We start from the raw sequence: 9,226 nt of genomic DNA on the forward strand, positions 1-9,226 counted from the left end.
GGGCCATTGGCAATCTGAGCAAAATAGTAACTGTAGACACCTCAGTGAAGCAGATCTGCTTTGACAAATCAATCCTACGGAAATGTTGGCACAGAAGTTCAAAGGTAGACCAGGTGTACAAGATATTCATTGTATCACTGCTTAAAATAGTAAACATTAGAAACAACTCAAATGGACACTAATAGGGGGCTTGTTAAATAACTTGGACAGAACCATGCAATGGTACTATATAGCTGGTAAAAAGAATGAATTAAGTTCATCTGTACTGATAGAGGAAAATAGAAACAATACATTGCTAAGTGAGGGGAAAATAACAGGTTACAGAACAGCATATATATTATCAAACCATCAATTTAAAAAATTTTTACACTCCACTTACAGTTATTACAAAATATTGGCTATATTTCCCATGTTGTACAATACATCCTTGAGCCTATCTTACACCCAATAACATACACCTCCCCCTCCCCCGTCCCTGTATTCCACCCTGCAACTCGTGACCACTAGCTTGTTCTCTATATCTGCTTCTTCTTTGTTCTGCTCACTAGTTTGTTGTATGTTTTAGATCTCACATATAAGTGATATCATACAGTATTTGTCTTTCTCTATGTGACTTATTTCCCTTAGCATAATGCCCTTCGAGTCCATCCATTGCTGCTGCAAATTCAAACCATCAATTTTTTAAGTTTATATCCTCCTCATGTTTCTGTTTACACAAAGACTGGCAGATTGCTCCCCACTAAACCACTGGCAATCGCTGAAGTAAAAGAATAGAGGGAGATTTTCACTCTATTGTTTGAATTATTTTTTACAATGGATATGTTGTTTTAAGAAAAACAGATGTTTCTTTTAAAATATTAGATGCTATAAATGAGATGGCTTCATCCATCACCACCCCACAATCACCTCCATCCCACTGTCCTTACCTCCTCCACCACCATCACCATCGCCACCATCACCACCACCATCGCCACCATCGCCATCGCCACCACTACCATCACCATCACCACCATCACCACCATCACCATCCCTGTCGCCACTGTCACCACCATCACCATCACCAACATCACCACCACCACCATCACCATCCCCATTGCCACCATCACCAACATCACCACCACCACCATCACCATCCTCATCACCACCACCACCATCACCACAATCACCACCATCACCACCACCCCCACCACCATCACCATCACCATTCTCATCACCACCACCACCACCATCACCAGAATCACCACCATCACCACCACCACCACCATCACCATCCTCATCACCACCACCACCATCACCACAATCACCACCATCACCACCACCCCCACCACCATCACCATCACCATTCTCATCACCACCACCACCACCATCACCAGAATCACCACCATCACCACCACCACCACCATCACCATCCTCATCACCACCACCACCATCACCACAATCACCACCATCACCACCACCCCCACCACCATCACCATCACCATTCTCATCACCACCACCACCACCATCACCAGAATCACCACCATCACCACCACCACCACCATCACCATCCTCATCACCACCACCACCATCACCACAATCACCACCATCACCACCACCCCCACCACCATCACCATCACCATTCTCATCACCACCACCACCACCATCACCAGAATCACCACCATCACCACCACCACCACCATCACCATCCTCATCACCACCACCACCATCACCACAATCACCACCATCACCACCACCCCCACCACCATCACCATCACCATTCTCATCACCACCACCACCACCATCACCAGAATCACCACCATCACCACCACCACCACCATCACCATCCTCATCACCACCACCACCATCACCACAATCACCACCATCACCACCACCCCCACCACCATCACCATCACCATTCTCATCACCACCACCACCACCATCACCAGAATCACCACCATCACCACCACCACCACCATCACCATCCTCATCACCACCACCACCATCACCACAATCACCACCATCACCACCACCCCCACCACCATCACCATCACCATTCTCATCACCACCACCACCACCATCACCAGAATCACCACCATCACCACCACCACCACCATCACCATCCTCATCACCACCACCACCATCACCACAATCACCACCATCACCACCACCCCCACCACCATCACCATCACCATTCTCATCACCACCACCACCACCATCACCAGAATCACCACCATCACCACCACCACCACCATCACCATCCTCATCACCACCACCACCATCACCACAATCACCACCATCACCACCACCCCCACCACCATCACCATCACCATTCTCATCACCACCACCACCACCATCACCAGAATCACCACCATCACCACCACCACCACCATCACCATCCTCATCACCACCACCACCATCACCACAATCACCACCATCACCACCACCCCCACCACCATCACCATCACCATTCTCATCACCACCACCACCACCATCACCAGAATCACCACCATCACCACCACCACCACCATCACCATCCTCATCACCACCACCACCATCACCACAATCACCACCATCACCACCACCCCCACCACCATCACCATCACCATTCTCATCACCACCACCACCACCATCACCAGAATCACCACCATCACCACCACCACCACCATCACCATCCTCATCACCACCACCACCATCACCACAATCACCACCATCACCACCACCCCCACCACCATCACCATCACCATTCTCATCACCACCACCACCACCATCACCAGAATCACCACCATCACCACCACCACCACCATCACCATCCTCATCACCACCACCACCATCACCACAATCACCACCATCACCACCACCCCCACCACCATCACCATCACCATTCTCATCACCACCACCACCACCATCACCAGAATCACCACCATCACCACCACCACCACCATCACCATCCTCATCACCACCACCACCATCACCACAATCACCACCATCACCACCACCCCCACCACCATCACCATCACCATTCTCATCACCACCACCACCACCATCACCAGAATCACCACCATCACCACCACCACCACCATCACCATCCTCATCACCACCACCACCATCACCACAATCACCACCATCACCACCACCCCCACCACCATCACCATCACCATTCTCATCACCACCACCACCACCATCACCAGAATCACCACCATCACCACCACCACCACCATCACCATCCTCATCACCACCACCACCATCACCACAATCACCACCATCACCACCACCCCCACCACCATCACCATCACCATTCTCATCACCACCACCACCACCATCACCAGAATCACCACCATCACCACCACCACCACCATCACCATCCTCATCACCACCACCACCATCACCACAATCACCACCATCACCACCACCACCACCATCACCATCCTCATCACCACCACCACCACCATCACCAGAATCACCACCATCACCACCACCACCACCATCACCACCACCATCAACATACCATCATCACCAGCACCACAATCCCCACCATCACCACCCCCACCACCATCACCATTCTCATCACTACCACCACCACCATCACCACCACCATCACCATACTCATCACCACCACCACCACCATCCCCATTCTCATCACCACCCCCACCACCATCACCATTCTCATCACTACCACCACCACCATCACCACCACCATCACCATACTCATCACCACCACCACCACCATCCCCATTCTCATCACCACCCCCACCACCATCACCATTCTCATCACTACCACCACCACCATCACCACCACCATCACCATACTCATCACCACCACCACCACCATCCCCATTCTCATCACCACCCCCACCACCATCACCATTCTCATCACTACCACCACCACCATCACCACCACCATCACCATACTCATCACCACCACCACCACCATCCCCATTCTCATCACCACCCCCACCACCATCACCATTCTCATCACTACCACCACCACCATCACCACCACCATCACCATACTCATCACCACCACCACCACCATCCCCATTCTCATCACCACCCCCACCACCATCACCATTCTCATCACTACCACCACCACCATCACCACCACCATCACCATACTCATCACCACCACCACCACCATCCCCATTCTCATCACCACCCCCACCACCATCACCATTCTCATCACTACCACCACCACCATCACCACCACCATCACCATACTCATCACCACCACCACCACCATCCCCATTCTCATCACCACCCCCACCACCATCACCATTCTCATCACTACCACCACCACCATCACCACCACCATCACCATACTCATCACCACCACCACCACCATCCCCATTCTCATCACCACCCCCACCACCATCACCATTCTCATCACTACCACCACCACCATCACCACCACCATCACCATACTCATCACCACCACCACCACCATCCCCATTCTCATCACCACCCCCACCACCATCACCATTCTCATCACTACCACCACCACCATCACCACCACCATCACCATACTCATCACCACCACCACCACCATCCCCATTCTCATCACCACCCCCACCACCATCACCATTCTCATCACTACCACCACCACCATCACCACCACCATCACCATACTCATCACCACCACCACCACCATCCCCATTCTCATCACCACCCCCACCACCATCACCATTCTCATCACTACCACCACCACCATCACCACCACCATCACCATACTCATCACCACCACCACCACCATCCCCATTCTCATCACCACCCCCACCACCATCACCATTCTCATCACTACCACCACCACCATCACCACCACCATCACCATACTCATCACCACCACCACCACCATCCCCATTCTCATCACCACCCCCACCACCATCACCATTCTCATCACTACCACCACCACCATCACCACCACCATCACCATACTCATCACCACCACCACCACCATCCCCATTCTCATCACCACCCCCACCACCATCACCATTCTCATCACTACCACCACCACCATCACCACCACCATCACCATACTCATCACCACCACCACCACCATCCCCATTCTCATCACCACCCCCACCACCATCACCATTCTCATCACTACCACCACCACCATCACCACCACCATCACCATACTCATCACCACCACCACCACCATCCCCATTCTCATCACCACCCCCACCACCATCACCATTCTCATCACTACCACCACCACCATCACCACCACCATCACCATACTCATCACCACCACCACCACCATCCCCATTCTCATCACCACCCCCACCACCATCACCATTCTCATCACTACCACCACCACCATCACCACCACCATCACCATACTCATCACCACCACCACCACCATCCCCATTCTCATCACCACCCCCACCACCATCACCATTCTCATCACTACCACCACCACCATCACCACCACCATCACCATACTCATCACCACCACCACCACCATCCCCATTCTCATCACCACCCCCACCACCATCACCATTCTCATCACTACCACCACCACCATCACCACCACCATCACCATACTCATCACCACCACCACCACCATCCCCATTCTCATCACCACCCCCACCACCATCACCATTCTCATCACTACCACCACCACCATCACCACCACCATCACCATACTCATCACCACCACCACCACCATCCCCATTCTCATCACCACCCCCACCACCATCACCATTCTCATCACTACCACCACCACCATCACCACCACCATCACCATACTCATCACCACCACCACCACCATCCCCATTCTCATCACCACCCCCACCACCATCACCATTCTCATCACTACCACCACCACCATCACCACCACCATCACCATACTCATCACCACCACCACCACCATCCCCATTCTCATCACCACCCCCACCACCATCACCACCACCACCACTCTCCTCACCTGCCCCACCCGCTTCACCCAAGAAGTAGACAGTTGAACACAGTGCTTCTGAGCACAGATTTTAGAGCAGCACTGTCCAACAGAAATATATAGGAGCCACATATATAATTTTAAATTTTTGAGTAGTCACATCAAGAAGTAACAAGAAAAGTGAAATTAATTTTAATGATCTATTTTATTTAATTCAGTATGTCTAAAATAACATTTCACCATGTAATCAATGCAAAAAATATTAATGTGATATTTTACATCCTTTGTGTCATACCATGCCTTCAAAACCTGCTGTGCATTGAATGCTTACAGCACATCTCAGATCAGGCTAAACTTACTTCCAGGGCTCGATAGCCACCTGTGGTTGGAGCCTCCCCTATTGGACAGCACAGCCCTAGAGCCACACTGCCTGGGTTTGTATCCCAGCTTCAAGACATCCTTGTTGTGTGTCAGTGGGCGGGTTACATAACGAATCTGGACTCACCTTCCTCATCTGTAAAGTGGGAGTAAGAGCAGAGTTGTCATGAGGATTAAACGAGTTAACATTCAAATGAGGTTTACTCCGGTGCCTGGCACGTAGGCAGTGATGCATAGTCTTAGCCACTGTCAGTCTTCCAGAAAACTGGAAGAAGTTTAGAGGCTGTGGTTCCACATGTGGGAACCATTGGAGAGAGTGAGACGCATAAGGGCTGGTGTAGCCGGAGGTACTTTAGGCTTCATGAAGGAGAAGGGAGTTCAATCAGGCATTTGCTTGGGAGAAGGAAAGTGGAGAGGGCTTTGTGGAGAGGAGAGAGGAGAATGGTCAGGGCAGACACAGGCCCGGGTCTGGTTAGGCGAGAGGGTATTGGCTGAGGGGCAGAGGGAGGAATGGGGCAGTGCTCGACGATGGGGGCAGGGCCAAAAAGCAGGCTGAGGGACCCCAGCAATCATGTCTCCAGAACCTTCATCAGAGAGATGGGAACACTGAGGCCAGAGAGGAAAGGTGACTTATCCAGGGAGCCTCGCAGGCCCAGCCGGGGCTTGGCCACACATGCTGCCCATCGTGCACTTCTCAGAGCACCCAGGCCATCCACACCTCTGCCTCTGAAGCCAGGTCACACCTCAAGCCAACTGAGATGGGCAGGTGCAGCTCCTCTTCTTGGCCATGCAGAAAAAAATCCTGTGGCTCCCCAGGGCTCCCATCCCAAGGTCTCAACACCCAGAGAATTGAACCAACTCCCTCTTGCCAGAGTTAACAGTGAATGCACCTCTTCACAGGGTGGGCAAAGAAACTGGCCTCCAGGCTGCAAAGACCCCCAGACTGTCGAGGGGCAGGAGTGTAGGCCAAGGATTCAATCACCTCTGTTCTCTGGTCAGTAATTAACTAGGCCTCATCTGGGCAGTGATAAGCATGTTGGGTCCATTAGCTGGGAGCACGCTGTATGCACCACTCCTTTGGGGATCACATCCAACTGTTTGCTCTGGGAAGTGGGTGGCAAGCCTGGCCAGCCCCTGTCTCCAGGTGACCGGCCTTGAGGCGGTGCTGCTCTGGATAGGAGACCCAGGCCTCCCCTGGACTGACCGGTGGGCAGTGGGTAGGCAGCTCATTCACCAGTGGCCTAGGCCATTCCCATCGAGAAGGTAATGGCCAAGGTCACCCAGGGGGCAGAGGCAGCTCCTGGTTGGTGCAGCCCTCTGCGAAAGTCATCCATGAGGAATGTTGCTTGCTTTTGTCATTTGAAATAAGATCTCCAATAAATTGGTCAGTGCCATGTAGGTTGATAAATATTTTGAATATCACTCCATATAACGCAGAATCCATAGCTTGGGAGATTATCATGAATTAACCCATCAAATGACTTAGATAATCCCTCTTTGCTTCCAGAATAATATTCATCTCACCAGTTGTTTTGAGAATTTGCTGAGATCTATCACGTAAAGGCTTAGCACAGAGCCTGACATAGAGTAAGCCCTCCATCCATGGAAGTATGCTGTATTGTTGATATAAGTTATTGCTCAGCTGGGTCTGCCCTTTCTAGAATATTCTATATCCCAGCATTTCCCAAAGGGTGCCCAGTAGCACTCTAGGCCCATGAGAGGCTCCACTATAAAAAAAATTCTAAGGTCAAGTAAATTTGGGAAACTGCAGATACTTGGAGATTCACAATGTGCATTGACTAGTAAAAGATCGTTGAAAGCCTGCAGTACAGAAATAAGATTAGCATTGTTTAACCCCTAAATCTCAGGGTTCCAAATCTATCTGACCACGGGACTCTCTTATTCTGGTAGGAGAGTCAGGTGGGTGGGTTAACATCGATGGGCATCGTCCAGAATTCACTTTGGAAACATCTACTCTTCCTGTGGCCAAAAACAAGATAGGATGATCAAGTAATGATAGATGATAGATGTACTCGTGTGTCTCTGTGTGTGTGGGTGTGTGTGTATGTTTCATCCGCAAACTGGTCCTGAGGGTCATTTTCAAAGAGGGACCCATCATTTGTGCATGACATGGAAGGCGGACCAAGCCTTCTGACATGTGTAAGCTCCCAGATGGACTGCAAGCTTACACCATGCTCGTCTTAGTCTCGCCTCCTTCCCTCGTGGAAGATGCAAAGTGATGTCAGGCAGTGTGAGGTGGGGTCAACCCGGGAAGGCTTCCTGGAGGAAGGGAGTGTTGAGCCAGCTCTTTTTTAGGAGGGGTGAGGCCCAGATGGGCAGGGAGAAGGGTGGAGGTGAAAATGGCACTCCCCTGGAACACTTGGCACCTTCCACACCATGCAGAGCCATGTCAAAGCCCAGCTGTTGGCGCTCTGCCCTGGCTTCCAGCCCTCCTTCCTTCCCTTCCTCCCCTCCCAGGTCTAGAACCACGTCCTGAGTCAGCTCTGGGCTTGCTGCTAGGGGCGTGGGTCCCCTTCCTGCTCTGGGAAGGGAGGCTTAGCTTTAGGACTCCAGGGTCCCCTCCTTCCCTCCTCTGGGGCAGGGACAATGCACAGCCCGTAAAGAACGGAGAGTGCAAGGTTCCATGTCTATTTTCCACCAGGGAAGCATGACCTCAGCCCTGGGGTAAGACCTGAGGCTCAACCCTCTCACCATAGTCTCTCCCCCAAGGGAAAGTGCAGGCCGAGGAGGGAGCCCTGGGACTGGGACCCCGACCCAGGCTGGAGGCAGGACCAGCGAGGACTTGGGTTTCACCAGAGGCCCCAGAGCTGGGCCTGGGAGTGAGAGGTGAGCAGGGAGCGGCTGGGGGGGGAGAGGCCCAGTGAGCACAGGCGCTGGCAGGGCTTCTCCACACCAAGCCCAGGGGAGTGGTCTGAATCCCTCCCTCTCAGCTGACAGGGCAGGGCCAGGAGCGCG

This window comes from Lipotes vexillifer, unplaced genomic scaffold (assembly GCF_000442215.2).
Source record: "Lipotes vexillifer unplaced genomic scaffold, Lipotes_vexillifer_v1.1 scaffold496, whole genome shotgun sequence".
In the NCBI taxonomy this organism is placed as follows: domain Eukaryota; kingdom Metazoa; phylum Chordata; class Mammalia; order Artiodactyla; family Lipotidae; genus Lipotes; species Lipotes vexillifer.